General features: G+C 41.8%; 1 long non-coding RNA gene across 2 annotated transcripts in view; it reads right to left on the bottom strand.

Moving 5' to 3' along the window:
- The window catches only part of LOC128095436 (uncharacterized), a 144103-nt gene that overhangs the window by 38332 nt on the left and 79614 nt on the right, over positions 1-26157 (bottom strand). For both annotated transcript variants that reach the window (XR_008213244.1, XR_008213243.1), the window contains exon 2: positions 5960-6038. This is a non-coding gene — a long non-coding RNA (uncharacterized LOC128095436). The remainder of the gene's footprint in view (positions 1-5959; positions 6039-26157) is intronic.

Below are 26157 nucleotides of genomic sequence, written 5' to 3'. Positions count from 1 at the left end.
GGTCCCCACGAGCTAGGAACACCAGGAAGTCAGTCCTCCGATTCCAGTACCATGAATGCCTCTCAGCCAGGTAGACTCCCATGGCATTTCACAGCTAGTCATTTTCATATTCATAATGTAACCCATTAAGATACTTTGTAAGTGGATGTCATTTTAAAAATGCATGCGTTTAATTCCTCTCTGTAATTACAATAGAGGCGCTAACTCCCCCTAACCTATTTAGCAATGATCCTTCAGGCTTGGTGTAGGCTGACCATTTCAGTAAAAAGGCTTTAAAACATATTATTGGCAACAAGCAATTCCTGTACTATCAAAGCCATGGGGAAATTCTGAGCAGAAAATTCTTTTTGTATATGTTATATAGTATAATACAATGGATTCATGTACGTTTTACTCATTTTGAAATTAAAATATGTCCATTTTTTTTCTTATATTTATGCTTTTTTGTATGTAGGTTGACTCTGTTAAGTAAACTCATGTCTAATATCACTTCCTCCACTAAGCACCTATGGATAAATCATAGCTTACATGTAGTGAAAATAAATTTTAAAATGATATACTTATTTTCTCATACCTGGATTTTTATCAATAAATGCTGTCATCCTCTACCCTGTAGCCAGCATATATCCTCCCAGATTACCCTTTTGAAATGCCTTTACATGACTTTTATATTTTATTCTAAATGTAACTACTCATAGCAGAATTCTAAAAACTCTATTAATACAGCTTAGCACATTTCAAAAGAGCAGAAATGCAAGCACAAAAGAAAAATTTCATGGCAGCTAAAAATAAAACCAGCTCAGATTTTTCTAAGGGAAAAAAAGGATCTGAATGTATAGCGATGATACCTGTGTCTGTCATGGGTCAAGAAACCAGTAGGGTTTCCCAGCTCTTGGCTTTCAGAAGGACCTAATTACAGGAGCGTCTACAAAGGTGGGAACCACGACAAGAAGAGCCGACAACAGAAATGGAAGGGTAAGTGCTAGTGGCAGGAGGGTGGCCTCTATCACTCCTAGTTTGTGGGGAACCTGGCAGGAGGGGCCTCCCTAATAAAGAGAGCTAGTGTAAATCAGTATCAGCACTGTACAAGCCGAAGTATGAGGCAGAAGGTGGGGAAAGGAACCCCCAGATCTCCATCACCCGTACTCTGAATCCAGCTGGAATTCAGGGAGCACAATTCCTGGAGTGGGGTGTGGTGGGGTGGGCTGGAGTTGGGGGGGGGGGCGTAGGGCAGGACGGAGGACATGATGGAGGAAAAGAAAACAGTATATCCTGTAGCCTGACTCTGCTTCCCCCATTCCACATTCAATCAATAATGTCTAAGGGCTTAGATCCTAAACTGACTTGGGGGCTTGTCTACAACATCTGGTACTTCTTTTTTTTTAAAAGCGATTACACTTAATCATGCCATTACTGGTTCACATACAGTAATCACAGAGACTATTCTTGTCCATATGCTGCCTTCTGCATGGCTGTCCTGTATGTATGATGGTTTGGTTTGAGGAATTATGCGCTGATACAGTTCTTTTATAATTCTCTTTGTGTCATTCATCGTTTTACTCACAGACCTTGATGACCTTCAGTGTGTTCAATTTCTAACCCTCTTCCTGCATGTGTTCTGGCATTGACAGCTGCAGCTGACAGATCTTCCTGAGCATCGGGTGGTTCAATTTCAGACTCATTTACTTCTGCATTTGCAAGGTTTTGCAGCTTGAAGTTTTAAACACTCCTTTGTCACACTGTTGTTCTTCAGGGTAAACTATCTCTATACTGTTCCTGCTTTATTTTCTAAATTCAGCTACTTCCACTCCGACACTCATTTTTTTTATTTAAGAAAAAATTTTAATTCATTTTATATACCAACCACAGATCCCCCCCTCATCCCTCCTCCTGCTCCCTACCCCACTCCACCCCACCCCCCTGTCCAGCCTCCGCACCCACCCATCCCCCTTCCCCTCCTCCAAAAGGGTAAAGCCTCCCATGGGGAGTCAGCAAAGCCTGGTACGTTCAGTTGAGGCAGGACCAAGCCCCTCCCCCACTGCATCAAGGCTGAGCAAGGCATCCTACCACAGGTAATGGGTTCCAAAAAAGCCCGTTCATGCACCAGGGTGTGATTGATATATTATGCACCCAATAAACTTATCTGGGGTCAGAGAACAGAACAGCCATTATATTAAACATAAAGGTTAGGCAGTGGTAGCACACGCCTTTAATCCTAGCATTTCAGAGGCAGAGATCCATCTGGATCTCTGTGAGTTCAAAGCCACACTGGACAGAGCCAGGCATGGTGACACACACCTTTAATCCCAGCACTTGAGATCTCATGTCTTGCTTGGGAAAGACACACGCCTTTAATCACAGGGAGTGATGGCAGGAGACTCAGAGGCTTCCAGTTTGAGGAAATAAGACCAGCTTAGAAGTTGGCAAAGTGAGGTTAGCTGTGGCTTGTTCTGCTTCTCTGACCTTTCAGAATTCACCCCAATACCTGGCTCCCCTGAGTTTTTTATTTAATAATATCGTTCAGAAATTCACGTTACACCAAGGATAGATCCTGATCCCACTGCCAGGGACCCCTCAAACAGACCAAGGTACACAGCTGTCTCCCGTATGCCTAGTCTGGTCCCATGCAGGCTCCACAGCTGTTGGTCTAAACTTCACGGACACTCATTTTTATTCCCTTTAACCTTTTCTCTTTCCTCTGGGTCCTGAACAGATTTTTTGTTTCTTGAACGATTCACTCTTGTTTTCAACTGTATTCTTGAGTTCAATCAACTACAAATGCATTTCTCCCAAACTTGGCTCAAGTTTGACATTAATTCTAAGTGTTGTGAGAATATTTATCTCTGGTAGGTTTTTCTGGGGGATATTTTAATCAGCCATGAGGCTTTTATTGCCATTTTAATGGAATATGCAACGGTCTGCTTTTTGCCACTTCTATTGGGGGCACAGGCTGAGTTCAAGAGATTCTACCCCTGTCTGTCCTGTGCAGTTTCTTTTTTAAAACATTTTCATTTATTCCTAACCAATGTCGAAATAAGGGCCAACCCATATGTAGCGCATACATATGACAAGCTTTGAAACACTTTTAGAGAGAAGGAGCAGGATGCCATGCGGTAGATTAGCAGAGGGAGGGAAGAAAAGCCTGGTATAAGATTAAGAGGCTGTGAAGAAGAAAACAAGGGATTGCACAGAATGAATGGCTGAAAGGAAATTTGATAAGAAAGCACGAGTGTTGGTAACATTTTAGGATCATAAAGAGCCAGGCACATTCGGGGAGCTGAAGCATTAACAGGTGGCTAGAATACAATATCCTATGTCACATATGCGATATTGGCCTCAGTGTCACTATGTAGCTGAGGGTATCCTTGAACTCCTGATCTGCCTGTCTACATCCCCTGAGAGCTGAAATTGCAGGTGTGCACCACATCTGGTTTATGTGGTGCCTGAGATGGAACTTGGGGCTTCATGAATGATAGACAGGCACTCTACCAACTGAACCGCATCCCCAGCCCATAATTTCATATTTTACACACTCAGTATGAAGTCCTGGAAGGATTTCAAGCCCTGAAGTCATAGCACTCGCACTGAGTAGCAACTATGGTTAAAAAATAAATTGGAAGAATGCAGGTAACAGTGTTAATCAACTGAGGTAGAATGAGTAGAATCAGGGAATCCAGGGGAAAGCTTGCATTTTCAAAATTCGGTGAGGAAATTAATAAACTGGGGATGGAGAAATGACACAAAAATACAGAAATTGTGGTGTTTTGATAAATCCAATAAGGTAGGCAATGGTCACACTTGGAATTTGTCTACATGGACTGGAGTCTACTTGAGTCTGAATGGCTTAGACACCAGCCTCAGCTACCCTCACACAGGAACCTTCATCCCATGCTTACAGGTGGTGGTGGCGGTGAGGATGATGGAGACTAATGACAATGATGACAGCAAGGACAGAATCACTAAGGTAAACAGAAACTGGAGGTGAACAAATGGGTCTAACGATGTACCTGCTGGAGAGCCGTTAGAGGAGAGAGCAGAGTAGCAAATGATCTCCTGCAAGGAGCCTCACAGAGCAATGAACTCGTTATATTGGTACGCCGGGCCCACGGCGATTTTAACTCTCACTGCTTGGGCTGCTCTCGTTGCCCTACTTCTACCCAGGAACTCGAGACCATTTGGTCAGAAAGATGGGGAAACAGAGAAAAAACAGTTGACACACACTTTTCTTAGCATATTTTAGTGGTATAGCCATTTGATATTTTGGGGGGGTTTGGTTTGGTTTGGTTTTTGAGACAGGGTTTCTCTGTGTAGTTTTGGTGCCTGTCCTGGATCTCGCTCTGTAGACAAGGCTGGCCTCAAACTCACAGAGATCCGCCTGGCTCTGCCTCCTGAGTGCGGGGATTAAAGGCGTGCAGCACCGCCACCTGGCCACCATTTGATAGTTTAACGCATGAAGATAACAAACATTTGTGAACAGTTGCTCTTTCTTATGCCCCTCCTACTCTTATCTTATTTTGCATCTCTGAAGTCCATTTCTCTAGCATCCACATGAGAGTTGTCTTTGTAGGACTGGCTTATCTCACTTAGCATGATGACCCCCAGTTCACTCATCTTCCTACAAACTACTTAATTTCTTTACAGCTGCATATAACTACATTGTGTACATACCACATTTTTCTCACCCATTCACCTGTTGCTAAGTACTAGTGCTTCGTACTTTTAAAAAACTCACTCCAACTCCTGCATGAAAACAAAGTAGGAAGAGCAAAGCTCAGAAGATGCCTGAGGAGAATACCACAGATGTCAAAGGAAAGACCATAGGAACCTGTACAGAACAGCCATGTTGGAACCGAGAGGACTGGGGAACTGTCAAACCAAGATCAGATATTTAAAATGGAGTTTCTGATGAAATCAACTGTGAAGAGTGAAGGAGGCAGAAATAAAACATCACTTCTGAATCCCTTCTTTGTACAATTGAGATAAAGCCTCTGTTAATTGAGATGAGAAAAAAACTAAGAGAAAGTATTCAAGGCAGGAGAGAGCGGTATTAAGTTTACCTTAACATCTCACAGGAAATGTTACAGAAGGATTGGCTTAACAGGTATGACATACAGAGGAAAGAGTCAAGATTGAGATGAGTTTGGTTACCTCGGGTGTAGGTTCTGTGGGTACTCGGATAGGTGGCAACTTAAGTGTTGGGTGTGCACTGAAAGATGTCAATTTTTGCCGGGCAGTGGTGGTGCACACCTTTAATCCTAGCACTCGGGAGGCAGAGGCAGGCAGGTCTTTGTGAGTTCAAGGCCAAGCTGGTCTACAGAGAGAGATCCAGGAAAGGCGCAAAGCTACACCAAGAAACCCTGTCTGGGGGGGGGGGAGTCAATTTTCAAGAGATTCCTTGATGTCTTTGAGCCTCATAAAAGTCTGGGCACAAAGATATAACTAGGAGTTGCCCCAGTCTTTAGACTGCTTCATTCCCACCGGGAGGTCCCCATATCCATGACGAAGGACCCCTTTGCTCTGCACCAGCTGTACCCACACTTGATCCTCAATCCAGAGGCGTCACTTTCCTGTCAACCTGCGTAATTATTCAAACAGGTCAGTCATCCTTCCCCAGAGCCAGGAGGTCCCTGCCCTCTTACTATATATAGAGAGCCTGCTTCCCACAGCTTCTATATGATAACCCTCTTCCCGAGGGTGACAGTACAAGCCTGCATGGTGAGCAGCTCCAGCTTTCCCAGCCATGAACATAAGTGACTAATGAACTGTTGTGAGTACATTTAGCCAAGGTCAGGATTTACAAGTTTGGTCATCTGATGCTGTTTAAAGTCAAAGGTCCCTTCTTCATCATCTCCTATCAGACAGAAAATAAAAGGCAAAGAAATCTACCCATAAACTATCTCAGAGCATAAGGCTGCAGTACACTGTGACACAAGCCACGTGCAAGTGAAGCCATAAATACCTGAGTGCCAGCTGAAGCTCCCGCTGCAGTGGACAGTCACCTGGGGACGTCTCAAAAGACAGGACAGAGCAGCCAAGACCTAAATGTGGAAGGACACAAATAAAACCAATCATAGAGGGGTCCCACCTGGAATAAAGGCAATCACTAAAAAACATCTAAAGCTATGAAATTATGACCAGGGGGCGAAGTAAGACCTCTTCGTAACTGACTAATGATGGAAACCATCCCTACAGAGCTACTCGAGAAAATAGTGTTCATAACAGTTTAGCTATAACACAATATTCCCAACCTAAAACAAAATATTTAGACAAGAGTTTGAAGACATCTGAAGGGCTTTGATCAAATATTTAAATCTCAGAATATAAATAAACAGAAAGGAGAAGCTGTGAATGAGAGTCACTCAAGCTCGAAAGAAATTGAATAAAAACTAAAATCATCTCAGAAATGAAGGCCTAATTACAATGTATGCAAGAATGGGAACAATTTAAACTATATAAAGAAATGGGAAAAGAAAAACCTCAAAGGAACTAGTGTAACATAAAGAATGACTTAATCCTTTACAAAGGAGGGTATACAGAGAAAATTAAGTGGATGAAAAACCTAACAAAATATTGGATTCCCTCAAGAAAAATAGAGCAGGTCTGGAGAAATGGTTCAGTGATGAAGAACTCTAGCTGCTCTTGCAGAGGACCTGGGTTTGATTCCCAGCACCCACACAGCAGTTCACAAGCATCTGTAACTGCAGTTCCAGGGGATCTGATGCCCATCTTAGTCTGTGCTCACATGGTACACATACATACATGCAGGCAAAAGAACCATGCACATAAAATAATTTTTAAGTGCAAAAAAGGGAATAGAGCAGAATATTTAAAACAGTAGTTCTCAACCTTCCTAATGCTGCAACCTTTTAATAGAGTTCCTCATGTTGTGGTGACCCTCAACCATTAAATTATTTTCGTTGCTACTTCATAACTGTAATTTTGTTACTTTTATGAATCGTAATGTAAATATATGATGTACATGGTGGTCTTAGGTGACTCCTGTGAAAGGGTCATTCAACCCACAGAGGGGTTGTAATCCATAGGTTGAGAACCACCGATTTAAAACGATCTAAGAAAGCTGTGGACAAATAATACAAAATTCAAGAGTATAAGTTGAAAATTTTAAAAGTTAAGAAAAATAACACTTTGGCCTCCAGACCAAAAGATTAGATGGCTTTCTAAACAGGAAGAAAAGAGTGTCATTCAGTATCTCTATAGCAACAGAGAGGGGTACCATAAAGGAAAAATACATTGCAGAAACTAAAGAAGGAGCATTTTTCAGTCTAGTATCAAGTATTGCCCATCAAGTATCAAGACAGTGGCATCTAAATGTAAAAAACACCATGGACTGAGGGGGTGGGGGCAGAGACAGAAAGATCCCTGGGGCTCACTGGCTGTCAGCCTAGTAGAAAAGTGATGGTGAGCCCCAGGGTCAGTGAGAACCCCTGTCTCAAAAAATTAAAGTAGACATCCACCTCTAGCCTCTGCACAGGTGTACAGGTATACACACACTGCACGTACACATAGGCATATACAACACACATACACAAAAACATTAGAAGTTGGAAAATATTTAAAAGCATTTCTCCATTCCGTGGTCAAGACAATTTTGAAATTTCTATACTAAACTTGGTTTCCTTCGGTCTTCGGTGCTTTGGTGGTCCCTGACTGTCTTACAGGTAAAAATAATCCTATCTACAGAAGACAAAAAGCCACCATTGTAAATATCAACATCCAAACGATTTTCTAATGAATAAGAAAAACCACCAGCAGCAAAGTCATCAGCCAGTGATACCTTTATAAATGGTTACTTTCCTAATTCAATAAAACCAATTATTGCCCATGTCAGAGTCTATAAACAGGGTGAGGCAACAGGCAGAATTTATGAGCAATTACCCAGTGTGGCAAATCCTTCATACTCAGAATAACATCATGTCAAACATTAATAGGAGGAAATACAGGAGTATTTTCTCACAATTTACAGGACAAGAAATCACATTATTCCCTTCTACTGCATGATTAAATAACTTGGGAAATATATGTTCAGGTTTAACATTCTAATATGCACATCTACAAGCTGTATGAGCAGCCTTGTAATTCATTGTTAGGATAATTGCAATATGAGGTTTAAGAAATGGTCTGCGTGGGAAAGGACTCTTGTGTGAGTAGCAGAATACCAGCATTATGGTTTTTTCCCCATTCCTGAGCACACAGTTATCTATTAATGACCTCCCTTTGTGAGTTTTAGCTCATCTACAAAGAGGAACACCTGGCATGGGTAAGATTATCGGACTTGTAGAATTATGGGCTATCCTTCAAAAAAATTCAATTTGATATTAATACCATTGATTAGAAGAAAGTACCAAGCCAATTGGGGAAGAGTAAAGATGATTGACTTGAGGGGTCACTCCCTTGTAGACTAGGGGTCTGCCTATGAAGAGGGAGGGGTGCCTGTGGGAGCTTTGGAGGGAAGAAAACCCTTAGAACAAGGATGGAGTTTAGATGGGACCAGCAAGATCTCTGCGGCTTATAACCTGATGGGTCTTCATCCATTGGCATAGATCCTTTTGTTGTGGGTGTGATAATATTATATTGTATTTGGGGTACCGAGGGGGTGAATACATTTCTGAAAGGAGTGATTTTTGTCAACCAGGATGCAACAAAATCTAAATGACCGCTACAGATAAGTGAAAAGTGAACTCTGAGGCGACCAGTTCAGAAATGTCCCCAGCCCACTGTGAAATCAGGGCTTTAAGAGAAATCTGCCTCACCTTCTGAGAACACAGAGGTCATAGAGGCAGTGTGGCGTCGTTCAAATACAGCAGTGAGATACTTGGGAAATGGGTTAGTTGACTGACTTCCTCCTCATGTGGAAAATCTGTCTCTTGCTTTTCACCATTCAAATTATTTTTAACACAATCATATGTTTTATCTTCTGAACAGGAAGATAAAGATTGAAAATGACTAATCATTTTATTCCATGAAGTGTGGGGACTGTAGACATGGGACTAAATCCACACAAGGATTCATCTCCCCCTGGAAAAAGGTTTGTGGAGGGAGATAGATTTTCCACATGGTCTTTCTTTAACTCTTTCTCCATTCTTGTGAAATTAAAACAGCAAAACCAACAAAGTCTGGGCATCTCTGATGGTTTCTTAGCCTATGTTCACAGACTCATTTCATCAAGCACTTACTTCTATTTTTCTTCAAATCAAAATACACTGAATCAAGAACCACATTCCTTAGCCCAGTCCCCTTTAGTAATTCCTCCCTCATTTGACGGAGCTGTTAGGGCACCATGTCTCTGCCCATGCCTGTGCTAGGAAGTTTTTAAGCTTGCAAATGGTCGTTTTTGTTTTAAGTCTCAGGAATTTATAATCAGGAATTCTACTCGCCATTGAACTTAGCTCAATCAGGGACACAGTTTTAGGTTCTAATCTTCTGCAGAACAAACCCATACTAAAAATCTTACAACACACAGTGTGTTTTGTTTGCACCTGGAAACTGTATCAACATTTTACACTCAGTGATGTCTATTTCCCTGGGAGCTTCTCCTAGCATTCTTCATCAGAGTGGGTATTTCCAAAGTCAGTGTTCACAAGTTCTGAATGACACCAAGACCAAACTCCAACAACACACAAAGAAAATCTACATAGAAAAGTATCTCCAGCTTTAGAGTTAATTTGTTCTGAATTAAATTGGAATTTTATATTTTTTTGGTTGTAAGCCTTTAATGGCTGAGCCATCTCTCCAGCCCTAATATGAAATTTTGAACCTCTAAAATGCTTACACATTTAAATCCTTTGTTTGAACAAGAGGAGATGACATATGGTCTGACAATTAGTAAGAGCAGTGTCCTTCTCCCAGGGTAGTTCACAGGAGGTGGTACATGTCACCAGTAGAGATTTGGTGCACAAGTTCTTTGAGCAGCAGCGTGTTTGGAGAGGCTTAATGATTTGTGGCCTTGTTGGAGGAAATCCATCACCAGGACCAGGCTTTGAGAAGACCAGTAGCTCACTCTATGTTCAGTTCCCTCTTTCTTCTTCTGCTGGTTGTTGAGGATGTGAGCTCTCAAGCTCCTGCCGCTGAGGCTGCAATGTCTGCTACTATCTATCATGACTCTCCACCATGATGACCTGTTAGTCCCCAGGAACCATGAACCCAAATAAACACTTCTTTCCATGAGTCACCTTGGACATGGTGTTTTATCTGAGCAATGGAAAAGACACCAACACCATGTGTAAAAACTGAAGGTGCACTTACTTAGCAAGGCACTGGATCCATGAACAGCACGAAGGACTGAAGAGTCACCGAGGCAAAGACCATCCTTGCCACTAACAGGAACCGTGTGGGTCAATGCACCTCCATGATTTAACTGATGATTTCCCCCGGCTTTTTTTTTTTCTTTGTTGGTTCATTTGTATTGGTCACAATATATAATTTACTTCTTACCAATTAAATGTAGGCAGACAATTATACTCCTTAGACATGGCCTAGGTAAGGATAATCATGAGATCAATTAACCCCAACAGGTATCACGAGCCGTAAAAATACATCATCTTGATGAACCCCTTACCCTGACCAAAGCTGCTTCATGAGACTGTTTCAATTTCGAGATGTTTCTATTTATACATTTCCAATCACCTACAAATCTTGGTATCTGTCTAGTGTTCAGCTTTGCTATTCTGTGTGAGCATTGAGCCCTGCAAAGAGCCTGCACTTTATCTACTGTATTATAATATTGAAGAGAGAAAAGCACCTAGTGCTAAAGCCACCTGAATTTGTTAGCTTTGCACACACAGGTCAAAACAGCCCAGGCAGTGAAATCTCACCATCCTCTTGGTTCACTGACGTTATAAGAAAATCTATCCCTACGGGCAAACTATCAACATATGAGAAATTGATACTAGGACAATCACCAAGTCAATAATTTATAACATGAAGAAATGTATTAGTGAGCCACATTTTAATTATACAGGTTCACCATAACACATTAGTTATGTGACATTTTAAAATTCATTCCTCTACTAATTAATCTGGGCAAAATGGCTTAAATAAATTATAAGCAGATACATTCGACTAGCATCATTTCCCTTCATTCTGCTGGATATTTGTGAAAATATCTCTGGGTCAGACGTATTCATGCCCTCAAATCTACCAAGCTGTGCAAATGTTTTTAAATATATTGGCTCAATATGTTACCAGTAGCTAGAGAGCAAGCTATTCATAAGAAAATGGGAAAAATAAAGTGTTACTGCATTTTCATGAATACCATTTTTGCCTCACAGACGCAGTAAATGGAGAGGTAGAAAGAATCTTATGAAATCTAAGCACGCTGGGTGGTTTTATGAGTCATATACAAGTAGTAAAGATTCAAAAACAGGTTCCCTCTGTGGAAAATGAAAAGAACTCAGACTTCCTAATAATGATGTAGGATATCTAGACAGATGTTTCTCTCCGTCAACCTGCTTTCTCACGGGTCTAAATTCAGCCGTGTCCTTGGGTTTGTATTTCAAACAGTTCCGGCGAGGAGCCTAGTTCTGGAAGATGGAAGATACACTCAGCCCCTGACACTCTGGGTTTATAGTCAGCAGAGCACTGGAAAAGGAATGCTTGTAAACCATACAGATTATCAGGCTTCTGTGTGTTTTTTTTAATTATAAAACTTACACCAATATTATTTATATTCTCCCTTACAAAATGCTGCTATATGCATTATCCTATCCAGTCACCTCAAAATAAATTAACCAGAGCACTTATCATTCTCTTTAATAGAGTTGGGGGTCATTCACATCTAAGAGGCTTGGACTCACATACAAGCACGTTCTTTTGATGCTGGAAAGCCCCAGCCTCATTTTCTGCTTTTCTATCCTTACCAGGGCTACAGATGGCAGGAAGGGAGTCTGCTGCTTTTACAGTGTGGCACTAAGACGTGGCCATGTCTGATTCCTGGTAGTTCAATGCATGTCCAGTGAATGAGTGATAGAGAAATGAGTGAATGATTTCCACTTTCTATTACATAAGTGAGAGATGTCATGGTCGCCCTGTAGCTGGGAATGGAATCTTCTGGTCCATGACACCTGTTCTCTGTCACCCAGACCTCTCACTTCTTTGATGCAAGTTTCTAATGTGTTTTTGGTTTGGTTTGGTTTGCTTGTTTGTTTTGAGACAGTGTGTCATGTAGCTCAGACTGGTCAAGAATGAACATTGTAAGTGGCAATTGTAAATTATTTCTAAAAGTTAAGAATTTTCTGATTCCTGCATAAGTTTCATTCAAAATGGCTTGTCTCCTGTATAGAACTAAAGTCAGTATCAGTGTAAAATAGACTAGGATAGACACAAGATGATTTATGTAAGTCTCATGGACACCACAAAGCAAAAGTTATAGAGAAACACAAAAGATAAAAAGGAATCAAGACACCAGAGCAAAGGAAGACAGGAACAGAGCATCTCTGAAACAGAACACAAAGTACCAACAGTGACTCCTCATGTACTGTTACTGTAAACATAAATGGTTTCAATAACCAGAATATAGAGAATAAAATAGAATCATAGAAAGAATTTAATTGAACAATAGAAAGAATAAAATGACAGTATAGGAGAGTAGAGGAAAAAATAACATGCTGCCTACCAGGAAGTTATTTCATTGTTAAAAGAAGCAATTACATAGTCTGAAAGTAGTGAGATTAAATACACTTGGGGTAGAAGGAGGACAGATCCTCTTTTTTTGTTATTTATTTATGTATTTATTTATTTATTTATTTTACAGCCTGGCTGCAGTTTCCCCTCCCTCCTCTCTCCCTAGTCCCTTCCCACCTCCTGGCTTGGTAGAGATGTGGAGAAACGACTGAATGATTTCCACATTCTATGACACAAGTGAGAGACGTCATGGTCACCCTATAGCTGAGAATGGAATCTTCCGGTCCATGACACTGTCACCCAGACCCCTCATTTCTTTGATGCAAGTTTCTAATGTGGTTTTGGGGGGGACATGGCTCAGTTGGTAGAGAGCTGACCCAGCATGCACAAAAGCTGGAGTGGTGGTGCACCCCCGTAATCTCAGCACTGAAGAGGAAGAGGCAGGACTATCAAAAGATCAAGATCATCCTTGGACAGTCTGAGCTACATGAGACTTTGTCTTGAAAAACTCAAAACATACAAGAAACACCTCCAGACAACCAGATGGCATCACAGCTGAATTCTGCCAGACATTCCAAGAATAATTCAGAAATTATTTGCAAACTTCCCAAAAAGAAAATTAAACTAAAGGGAAAACTGCCAAACTCCTTGTCTAAAGCTAGCATCATCTGATAGCCAAGTTAGACAAAGACCACCAGAAAAGCAAGCTTCTGGTGGACGTAGCTACAAAACTCCTCAAGAAAGTAATTCTAACAGTTCAAGTCCAGGAGCATATTAAAAGGAGCATACATCATGATGAAGTGATATTGATTTCTGAGATGCAAGGCTGCTTTAATATAGACCACTCAATTAGTGTAAGACATGCCAATAAAATAAGCCAGGAAAAGCGTTATCTCAATAGATTTTTAAAAGTCATGTGACAAAGTTCAACATTCTTTGCTGAAAAAAAAAATCCTCAACAAATTAGGTGCCAAAGGAGATTTCCTCAGCATAATAAATCCACTTTTAAGAAGCCCACAGCAAGCATCATAATCAATGTGATGGCTGATCGTGGTTGTCAACTTGACATGCCAGCGAAGAGCAAACCTCAGTTAAAGGATCATCTCCCTCCATGGGGCATCTACTTGATTTCTAATTGATGTAAGAAAGCACCGGCCACTGTGTAAAATGTCATTGCTAAGGATCCTGAGCTAAAGGAGTAGGACGTAGCTGATCGATCCAGCAGAAGCAAGCCAGTAAGCAGTGCTCCTCCCTCGGCTCTGCCTCAGTTTCTACACCAGGTTCCTGCCTTCGCTTCCCTTGATGATGGACAGCCACCGGGAAGCTGAAATCAACCCTTTCCTCCCACATGTCGCTTTTGTTTTATTAAAGTCACCGAAACCAAACTAGAGCAATGGGAGAGATTGTAGTCTTTCCTCAATGATTAGATTCAAAGCCAAGATGCCCACTCTCTCTATTCCTACTAAACTAAGCACTGGGGGTAACAACAACAAATCAAAAGCAAAAAAGCACCCAGAACATAAAGGAAGATATAAAACCATCCCTGCTTTCATTTATATGATCCCATACAAAGAAAACCCCAAGTATATACAAAAAAAAAAAAAAAGCCTGAAAAAGTACATGAATTTGATAAAGTTGCAGATAGGTAATGAATACATAATATTACTTATATTTCTTCATCCTAATATGAAATATCTTAAGGGAAATCAAGAAAATTTCATTTAAAACAGCATCAAAAAGTAAATAAACTTCTTAGAAAAACTTCGCCAAAGAAGGAAACAATATGTACACTTGTAATTCCAAAGCATCTAAGAAAGAAACCAGAGATAACACAAGTAAAAAGCTATCCTCTGCTTGGGGATTGATAGAAGTAACACTGTTTAACTCTTCCCATTATTAAAGTATGCTGGTTTAGATGAGAAATGTCCCCCAAGGCTCAGACATGTGAACATTTGGTTCCCGGTTAGTGGGCCTGTTTGGGGGTTTGGCCTTGCTGTAGGAGCATCTCCCCTGTTTGGGGAGGTTTAGGGGGTGTGGCCTTGCTGCAGGAGCATCTCCCCTGTTTGGGGAGGTTTAGGGGGTGTGGCCTTGCTGCAGGAGCATCTCCCCTGTTTGGGGAGGTTTAGGGGGTGTGGCCTTGCTGTAGGACTATGTCCCTGGGGGTGGCTTTGACAGGTCACAGACTCGTCCACTTCCAGTTGGTTCTCTGCCTGGTATTTGCAGTTGAAGATGTGATCTCTCAGCTTCCTGCTCCAGTGCCCGCTTCCATGCCTCCCATCATGACGGACTCTTATCCCTCTGGGACCACAGAAAAAAGTAAACTCTTGCTTCTATAAGTTGTTTTAATCGTGGTATTTTATTAGAGCAGCTGAGAAGTAAATAACATGCAGAGAAGTAAATAACATGCAGAGAAGTAAATAACATGCAGGGTAATATACAGATTCCTCAATCCCTACCCACCTTCTAATTGTTTTCACAGAAACAAGACTTCTAAAATTTACACAGAAGCACAAATGATTCCAAATACCTAAGGCAAGTAGGGATCATCACACACATCTTTATGCAATGACCACAGTTAATATGAATAATAACAAATACAGAAAAAAAAACAAAAAATTTTAATAAAAATAAGATTTTAAAAAAAAAAAAAAAACTATCCCAGTCTACTGGGAAATCTGCAGGGAATATAATTTAAGGATCCAGAAAAAATTCAGAGGGAAAAAAAGCCTGTATTTTAGTAGTCATAATTACCAAAAATTATCTGCCTACGAACCATTAACCATTTCAGTGTCCTTGGCATTTCTAAAAATAAGCCACCAGCCACCAGCCACTCCAGCCAGAGAATATTCTAATTTTGCCACATTCAAATGCACTGTTTTTGTTCACCGGTGATTGTAGGAAATTTTAGAAGCCACAGTGAGTTATGTGTGCTGATAAAGTAATCTCAAGAGCAGAGATTCCATTAAAATGTTCCCAAATTTATCTACGTATCTGACCGTTACACTGTGGTCTGGAGAAGACACTAAGTGGCCAGAAGAGCACTGTTGCCCCTGTGAACCTGGGTGTATGCCACCTAAAGGGACCAAGTGGGCTCTCTACAGATCGCTAGCCCATCTAAGAGCACTCCTACCCATGCAAATTCATCAGCTGATCAGGGTGACAGAATTAGTCCCTTTCACTTCAATTAAAAGAAAATAAGTTTTCTACTGTGAACTATGGAGGAGTGTGGAGAAAGCACAGGCTAAAGTCGGTCAGAAAAATAAGACACAGAAAATGCAAACAGAGGAGCTGCAGCTGGGAAGCTACCTGGGCACCAAGACCCAGGAGCCTGTTCTGTAGAGACCAACCTCCTCTCCTTGCAGGTAGAAGATGGTATCTTCACAGAAGTAAGTTCCAGCTGTCAGGATGTGATGTTAGAATCCAGCTGTTGCTCAGACCATAGCACCTGCAGCCCTTCCCTCCTCACAGGAGACACTGTGAGTCTCCAGTTAACAGACCTACACAGGCCAGGAGCTCTCCCCTGGGTAGGCAAGTTTTCATCAATCTGGGTGTTGGTGGCCATGCATCCTGCTCCCCTCCCGCTTCTGAGTCCCTCTTGAGCGCCCACACCCCATCTGAACCCTTCCACTAAGTACAGAGGACCTTTCAAACTGACACTAAATAAAACCTAAGACAGTTCGGCCATGACAGTCATAATCAGTACTGCTTAGCCTCCTCCTCGATGCCATCATCAGAAATGTCACTACGGGCCAGTGACAGGGCAAGCCTTTCCAAGGTAATGCTATTAAACCCTTTCTGAGTCAGGTACTCTTAGGAGTTACGTGTTTTTATATTTTTGGTTGTGAGCCTAGCCTTTAACGGCTGAGCCATCTCTCCAGCCCGAGTTATGTGTTTTTAAAAGCTCACAAAATGTTTAAGTGACTGAGCTAAGGTCACTATGCTGAAGTCAGAGCTTCCTGTCACCGCAAAGCCGCTGTCTTTCTGAGGAACAAAGACTAGGGTGCAGTAGCCTTGACCTGAGAACATGGTTCAGAGTTAGGCTTGGGCTAATGGCTACTCAGCCCATGCTCACCGGCAGCAGCGTCTGTCTCAGTCTACCCTTACACAGCTGTTAAACAGCAGGCACCCTACTAGAGTGATTCTCGATTCCCCAAAGGAAGCTTACCCCAAGCCTCCAGGGGGACAGATGGCACATCTATAGGACAAACACACATTAACTGAAGGACTGAAACTTTGCCCACTCCCCACTGCCCACTGCCCCAGCGTCAGAGACAACCGAACTGCAAGCTTGCTCTATGCCCTACTCACCAAGTACAAAGCATCTACCCTCCCATTCTCTCTGAAACCTGTAAGAGGGGGCCCCATATTGCCCCATGGGCCTCAGCTCTCCTCAAAGCCCTCACCACGTGGCTCTCTATCTACTGCATTAATAGCTTTCCTAACATTTAAAAAGGACACTGCCTCGGTGTCCTTTTTGAGTCCCAATCCTGAGACCCTTTTAGGAGGCAATTAACACTAACTACCTCAGGGAAAGAAACCAAGGGCATGAATCATATCCTTGAAGTGCTCAAATACCTCCTCTGCTGTAGTGATATATTGTATATCAAATAAAGCTTGCCTGAGGATCAGAGGACAGAGCCAGCCACTAGATTAAACATAGAGACCAGGCAGTGGTGCACACACCTTTAATCCTAACACTCAGGAGTAAGAAATCTGTCTGGACCTCTGTGAGTTCAAAGCCACTCTGGACTACATGAGATTGACTCAGTCTAGGAAAAAAAAAAACAACCAGGCAATGGTGGCACACACCTTCAATCTCAGTTCTTGGGAGTCACAGGCCTTTAATCACAGCACTTGAGGTCTCACACCTTTGCTACCAGTATTTGGGAAGCACATACACCATTAATCCCAGCACTAGGAAGGAAGTGAAATGGCTGGGTGGAGAAAGGCTATAAGGCATGAGACGACAGGAACTAGACGCCCTTTCTGCTGAGGATTCAGAGGCTTGCAGTCTGAGGATTCATGGAGATGGAATCTCACCTTCCATTTGGCCTGAGGATTCGGTAGTGGTGGGAAGTTTCTCTAGTGGCTTGTTCCTTTGTCTCTCTGATCTTTCAGCATTTACCCCAATATCTGGCTCTGGGTTTTTTAATATAAGGCCATTTAAGATTCATGTAACACTGTGCTAGGATGTGACACCAAGCTGTGAGCTAAGGATCCTGTGTTTCTTTCCTCATTGCTGTGACCAAGAACCTGACAAGCTGTGACTTCAGGGAGGAAGGCTTCCTCTGAGAGGGAAGGCATAGCAATGAAGCAGGGGGTACCAGGGTCACATTGCTTCCACAAAAGCAAGCAGAGGGAACAGAAAGTGGGACCAGGCTCCAAAACATTCCAGGCTTAGGCTCAGTGTGACTCACTTCCTCCAGTGAGGCTCCACCTCCTGAAGTTCCCACAAACTTCCTAAACAGCACCTCCAGCAAGGACCAAGTCTTCACATTTCCAACCACAACAGATACCCAGTCTGCTTCTAGGACCCATTTTGAAAATTAAGCCAGGTGAGCACTTTACATTCAGCTATCAAAATAACCAGTGTCTTTTAGATCATTTTAACCAGCTAAATATTGTTCCCCAGAACCAGAGGTAAAAATAAATAAATACATTTCTAAGTTAAGTTGTTGATGGGATCTTGTCAAAGGGATCTGTGCTCTGAGAAACCAATGTAAGTCACGTGGTCAGGAAAAGAAATAGAACAGGAAAAGTAGTAGCTCGGAGTGTTGCATAACCCTGCTGCAGCTTCTGACACAGCCCCCCAGGAGGCTTTCGTTCCTAGCTGCTTGCTGATGTGTGATGGCTTTGCTAGGTAAAGCCGTGAAACTTCCTGCAAGGAACAAAGAACATAAACCAGATCACTCTGGGGTCATGTTCTACAGTGCAACACACCTTTTCTTCATGCCCGTCTTTCCTCTCTGCTCTGCGCTTTCTCAGCTATCCACCACATCCCATGGCCTTTCCCCTTCTAGAACTTCTCCAAATATAACACTGCAATATGCACTTATTTTATTCTCATAGAAGTAGCCACTAAAAGGTCCCAGAAGAGCCGTGTTCCAAATCTGAGAAGTGATTTCGGCTTTGCTTCAAGCCTTGTTTGGTTTTCAGGCCAGTCTTGAGAAAGCCCCCTCAAGGCCCACCTGAAGCCTCCAGTCTCCCGGCTGCAGCTGCTTTTAAACACAGAGATCAGAATTCCTTTAACGGATTAAAGATGGAAAAGTCACAGCCGACACATTGAAATTCAAACCATCATGGTGGAGGGGTAGAGAAGGCGATCACAAAGACAGCTAGAGAAAAAAACACATGACTTTAAATATAAATCTAGGTGAGATAGACAGGTACAGATATGCAAATAATCACTATGAAGTGGGTATCCACCTCCCAGGCCGAGCAAACTGACTGCTTTGAATTACCCTCCCGACCACATTCTTCATCTTCAATCAGCTTCCCCTGACCTTTAGGAAGCCTTCAACAGTGTCAGGATCCTATCTGCCTCCATAAATCTCCTCTCGTTTCTCTCAAAAACACTTGAGCCAGTCCTCCTCGGTTTTCTAGCTTAATGGCTTTTGCATGAGCATTTTCTCTGTTTTTGCGGCAAAGGAGAGGTGCTGTATTGTTTGGCCTCCTAGCCAATCAGATTGGTGCCTAAGGGCAGGTGTTTACCATAGTTATTACATGCTGAAAAGACAGACAGATCTCTGTAAACAACAGCAGAGCCACCACCACCACACACTAAAGAATGATCAGTACCTGTGTGTTCAGTGGTTTGTGTTTATGTAGACCAGGCTGACTTCAAATTCATGATAGAGCCAAGAATGACCTTGAACTTTTGATTTTGATCGTCCCGTCTCCTCTGACTACGGGAGTCCTGCACATACTTGCTTTATGAAGTGCTGGGGACCAGAACACTGGGGCTTCATGCATGCTAAGTGAGCCATCTACCACCTGAGCCAAGTCCCCAACCCTGTCATATGTTTTTAAACTCACACACATCCAATTAAGCAAAGTGTCTCTGAGATGAGCACAGATGTTTCCTTATTACAAAACCAAGATCAGAAACACATTAGTACAGCGAGCTCCCCACTTCCCTCTGTCATTTGCTTCCTGCTGTCCCCAGAAGCCAGGTCTGTCAATCCTGAGCATCTGCTTGGCTCCTGCTATTTACCAAGGCTAGCCAGATTACTTCACACAGATTATTTGAAAAGAAAAGAGACAAAGAAACTGTCAGGGTACCACCTTCTCCACAAATCTAACTTCCCACCACGCTAAGTGAGGACTATCCTGATAGCGATTGTTCATATTTCTTACATCGAAACTACTTTTTTAAGACCTTCTGTGCAGACGTGGCTCAGTGGGTTGAGTGTGTGTCTAGCATATTCACAGCCCTGGGGTCAGTCTCAGCATTGCATAAAAGGTGCATGGTAACACATATCCATACTTCTAACACTGGGGAGAAGCAGGAGAGTCAGGGGTTCAAGGTCATCCTTGAGTACATAGCAAGTTTAAGGCTAGCCTGGGCTACATGAGCCCTTTTTCCAATCCATCCATCCATCCATCCATCCATCAACCAATCCCCTAGAGTCAATCTGGCAGTAGGAAGCAATGTGCTTATAATTTTTAAGCCATTAACTTCCACTCCTTGGAACTTATCCTAAGGGTCAAAATATATTTACCTCTTTTATATAATAAAGTAAACACTAGTAACAGCAAGGTCTAAAAGGACTTCAATGCTCAGTAATAAGAGGCTAGATAAATAAAATAGGACATTATCAATGTAATGTAGTAATTCATTCCAATGTCAGAAACAATATTAAGAGTCAAAGAAAGATACAATGAACTGGAGAGATGGCTCAGTAATTAAGAGTACTGGCTGTTCTTCCAGAGGACCTGGGTTCAATTCCCAGCACTCACATGACAGCTCATAATCACGTAAATACAATTCCAGGGGCTCACACCCTCTTCTGGCCCTCCATGGGCAATAGGCATGTGTATGGTGAAGAGATATATATTCAGGAAAAATACCCATACACATAAAACAAATAATTTTTTAAAAGAGAGACTATATGCATATATATAATGCTGTGAAATTTGATATGTATATACATATATATATTGATATGAAATTTGATATATATGTATATATACAATAATGTGAAATTGGGTGGATGGATGGATGGATGGATAGATAGATAGATAGATAGATAGATAGATACATAGATAGATAGATAGATAGATAGATAATACATGTGAAGTTGGACATGCAAAGACTCCTAACAATAGTGGATACATAAGCACTGAACTGGCCTCCTGTGATCAGATTGGTGACTACCCCAATTGTCATCAGAGAGCCTTCATCCAATAACTGATAGAAACAGATACAGAGACCCACAGACAAACTCGGGGAATCCTGCTGAAGAGAGGAAAGAAAGATTGTAGGAGCCAGAAGGGTCAAGGACATCACAAGAAGACCCACAGAACCAACTAACCTGGCTCACAGGAACTCAAAGAGTCTGAACCAACAACCAGGGAGCCTGCAGAGGACTTACCTAGGCCCTCTACATACATATGACAGTTGAGTAGCTTGGCTAGTTGTGGGACTCCTAACAATGGGAGCAGGGGCTGTCCCTAATGCTTTGGCTGGCTCTTGGGAACCTATTCCTCATTCTGGATTGCCTTGCCCAGCCTTAATACAAGGGGAGGTGCTTAGTCTTACTGCAACTTGATATGCCATGCTTTGTTGACACCCATGGGAGGCCTGCCCCTTTCTGAACAGAAAGAAGAATGAATTGGGGGAGGGGCAAAGGGTAGGTTTAGGGGGAGATTGGGAGGGGAGGAGGGAGGGGAAAATGTAGTCAGGATTTAAAATAAATTAATTAAAAAGGGACATGAGATATGTATATATACATAAAAATTAGATATATATTATATATGTATATATAATGATGTGAAATTGGATATGTATATATATATATATATATATATATGTATATGGTGATGTGAAATTGGGTAAATACGCGTGTGTGTGTGTGTAGCTAGAGTTTTCCTGCCTGGCCCACAGTCAGGACAAATCTCTGACACCCGCCAGTCCCACAGCCATTCAGACCCAACCAAATAAACACAGAGACTTATATTGGTTACAAACTGTATGGCCGTGGCAGGCTTCTTGCTAACTGTTCTTACAGCTTAAATTAATCCATTTCTATTCATCTATACCTTGCCATGTGGCTTGTGGCTTACCGGTACTTTACATATTCCTTGTCCTGATGGCGGCTGGCAGTGTCTCCTCACCCAGCTTCCTGTTCTCTCAATTCTCCTCTCTGTTAGTCCCGCCTATACTTCCTGCCTGGCCACTGGCAAATCAGTGATTTATTTATTGACCAATCAGCAACACATTTGACATACAGACCATCCCACAGCGTGTGTGTGTGTGTGTGTGTGTGTGTGTGTGTGTGTGTGTGTGTATAAAATGATGTGAAACTGGATATGTTTATATGTGAAAAAGTGTACCAAGGAGCTCATGATCAGCCTTTGCTGATCATTATTTTATCTTTACTTTTCCTTGTATCATCTCTCTCTCTCTCTGCAGTGGAAATCTTATGTAAGCTATACATATTATCCTTCCTGAATCTGCTCTCCTCCAAGCACTCCACTGGTATCAACTCCTTCTATTTATATAAATGAGAAAAAATTATATACCTGTCATTTGTAGCAGGATTCACCATAATTACACTTTCTGAAAATAAATATGACCTTTGACATTAATTATATGACTCAGAAATTCCATTCCTAAGAGAAATGAAGACATGTGCCCACAAAAAATAAATAAATAGAGCACATAATAGTACAGAAATGTACCAGGCTTTTTCTTTTGGGCCACCAACCAGCTCCCAAATCATGACACAGAGACCGATTAGTTTTGAATGCTCGACCTAGCTTAGGCTTGTTTCTGGCTAGCTCTTTTAATTTAAATTAACATGTTTCTCTTTATTTACCTTTTGCCTTGGGTTTTTTACCTTTTCTCTCTGCATAAGTTACTTTCACTGCTTCTCTTGTCTGGCTGGTGTCTGCCTGGCTTCTTGCCCTGGCATGTCCCTCATTCTCTACTCCTCCTCCTCTCATTCTTCTCCCAGGTCTAGATTTCTCCTCCTATTTAGTCTCTCTGCCTGCCAGTCCCGCCAATCCTTTCTCCAGCCTAGCTATTGACCATTCAGCTTTATTAGACCAATCAGGTGCGTTAGGCAGGCAAGGTGAAACAAATACAACACATCTTTACATAATTAAACAAATGCAGCACAAACAAAGTAACACACCTTTACACAGTCAAAGTAGTATTCTGCAGCATAAAGAAATGTTACATAGTTAATATTCCACAACAGTACAGTCTTAGGGATCAGGAAGAGGGGACTTACAGCTAAAGAGCAGGGGCCTATTAAAAGGTGACTAAACTTAGACAGCAGTGAATGCACATAACACCAAATATACCAATAAATTCAGAATTGCGCATTTTAAGTGAGTAACCTCAGTGCTATGTGAATTAATCTTAGTAAAGCTAGTCCATAAAAGAAAACACCATATGCAGCTCTCTGTCCCCAATTAGCAACTATAATTTTCCTTTCAAACAAATTCGGCTAGGTAAAGAAAGAAACAGTGCTGGGTGTTTCTGTTATATGGGTGGCTCCAAAAAAACTTTAAAATATCACGACCTTCCATACAGACTCGGATGCAGCAATGAATGTCAATTGAGTATATTCTAGGATCTTATACCTTTGGAGACATAAATCATTTTTTGACCTGGACCAGCAGGTCGTTCTTCAGTGTCAGAGTGCTAAGTGGGAGGGCCAGGAGGCAAGAAGATAAAGAAGATAGGAAAGCTGGAGTCGGGAGGTCTTACATGAGCTGATGACTTACGCCTAGCAAGTTCATTAAGAATTACAGCATCAGCATCAGCAGAAAGCTCTCATACAAGGGGATGAAGTCAGCAGGAGGCTAAACAAATACTGTTGTACAAGGAACACAGGATATCTCAAGGACATAGAATTGCAGCACACAGAGGCCTTGAGACTGATACCCATAGCCCCTTAGGGTGGGACCAGTTGGGTTCTCAGGATCCAAAGCAGCAGATCCCCCAAGGCCCTGTCCCTGGGCCATGACCTGCTCTGCCAAGGATGTTCCTTGTTTTAGAGAAGGAGCTATGTTCCTTTTTCAAAAAAAATCAAGGCTTCTGGGAAAGCCTCTCAAGACACCCTCGGACAAGAGGAGAGGAGACATTCTCTAACATCCCAGCAGTTTGCATCCTGGTATCTGTGATACAAGGTGACTGAGATCTGTCAGTGGAACTCAAATGTTCCCAACTGAGCAGCAGCCTGCCAGACATTGGACAGGGTTTCTGGGTTGGTTTTATATCTAGACACTAGGAGAAACTAGTGCTAAAATAGCATAATATCCTTCCTCTGTTTGCTTTTTAATGTTTTCATTGATTTTTATTTATGTATATGAATGTGTGCCTGCATGTATGTCTGTGCACCATGTGGCTGCAGTGCCCATGGAGGCCAGAAGAGGGCATCAGATCTCCTGTAACTGGACCTACAGACAGCTGCCATGTAAGTCCTCCACAAGAGCAATATACATTTGCTGTGGAATATTAGTTTAAGATGTGTTACATGTGTTTATGCTGTGGAATATTTGTTTAATGATGCAAAGATGTGTTGCATTCTTTTATGTTGCCTTTGTTTAACTCTGAAAAGCTGTGTTACTTTGCCTGCCTGAAACACCTGATTGGTTTAATAAAGAGCTGAACATCCAATAGCTAGGCAGGAGAGAATAAATAGGAGGAGAAATCTAGGCTCAAGAGGAGAAGGAGAAGTGAGAAAAGGAGAACAAGGGGAAGACACCAAGGGCCAAACACCCAACCACACAGTCAGCCACAGAGTAAGAAGGAAAGAAAGATACTTAGAATAAAGAAAGGTAAAAAGCCCAGAGGCAAAATGTACTTAAACAGGATAAGGCCAGCATTCATGAGTAAGAATAAATCTCCATGTATTTATTTGGGAGCTGGATGGTGGGCCCCCAAAGAGTTAAAAAAACAAACAAAAACCCAGCTACAAACACTCTTAACTGCTGAGCCATTTCTCTAACCCCTAATTTGTGTTTTGTTTCTAGGGACATTTATTAATTAATGTCTTATGAGGCTCCATTGTCTCGTCCTCCATATGATTGGGGGAAACTAAAGAGGAGATTCATATTCATCTTGTGAGTGAGTTTTCAGAAGAATAATGGAAGCCAGCGAGGCCACTGGAGAATGGGGCAGGGTAGGAAGGGCTAGGGGACCTAAGCATGGAGCAGTTCCCAATATTACCACAGGGTAAGTTAGTGGGGGACATTCTTCACAGGCATTTTAGAGAGTCAAAATTGTCTTGGATGCAGGAATGCACATCTCCTGCGATCTAAGGACAACAGTCTGTTACGCAGAAATAATGGGAGATGGGCAAATATAAACAACAACGTGGATAGGACCTCAAAATAAATAAAAAGGTAGGCAGGGCTGGAGTTGGGCCACATTTGGTAGACTGTTTACCTAGGCATGCGTGAATCCCAGGGTTCCATCCCCAGTGCTGCATAAACCTGGTGGTGCACACTTGTAACCCCAGAACTTGGGGAGGGGAGGCAAAATATTAGAGACTGAAGACCAGCCTCAGCTACAAAGCAAGTTTGTGTTTAGCTTGGACTGAAGAACCTATTCCCCCCCACACACGTACATTTTTATATATATATATATCACTACAAAAAGGGAATATATTCTGTGTAGAAGGGGGAGGGGGAAATCAAGGAGAAATGGGAGCAAAGGATAACAGAGGCTCCTAAAGTAGCTGTGGGAAGTAAAGGATGTCTGTTAAGTTTATGCAAGAGTTTCACAAGCTTGCAAATATGTCAAACTTTTAAATATGTTTTAAATTTAAACGTTTACATTTTAAATGTACCCATATTTGAATAACAAAACTAACTCAGATATAGTGATTGCTAGGTATACAGAAATATGATAGATGATAGATATGTGATAGTAGATATTAGATGTTTAAAAGGTGTTTGATAGATGAGTGACAGATGGATAGATGTTTGTGACAGATAGATAGATAGATAGATAGATAGATAGATAGATAGATTGACAGCTGATAGAAAGATGAAATTTTTGCTAGATGATATATGACTGATAAATATACAGGTGACAGATATCTAGATGGATGACAGATGATAGGTGAATGATAGAGAGATGAGAGGTAGATGGCAGGCAGACACATAGATAGGTAGAAAGATGGCTGAAAAAGTTGAAAAGCCAGGCCTCTCCTAGCCCTTGTGTGGTGATATTGTGTTCCCCAATATATTGTGCACCCTAATAAACTTATCTGGGGTCACAGAACAGAACAGCCACTAGACACACATAGAGGCCAGAAAATGGTGACCCACACACCTTTA

Source organism: Peromyscus californicus, unplaced genomic scaffold, assembly GCF_007827085.1.
Source record: "Peromyscus californicus insignis strain IS unplaced genomic scaffold, ASM782708v3 Scaffold_11__1_contigs__length_118956290, whole genome shotgun sequence".
In the NCBI taxonomy this organism is placed as follows: domain Eukaryota; kingdom Metazoa; phylum Chordata; class Mammalia; order Rodentia; family Cricetidae; genus Peromyscus; species Peromyscus californicus.
This window is presented reverse-complemented; position numbering and strand designations above follow the sequence as displayed.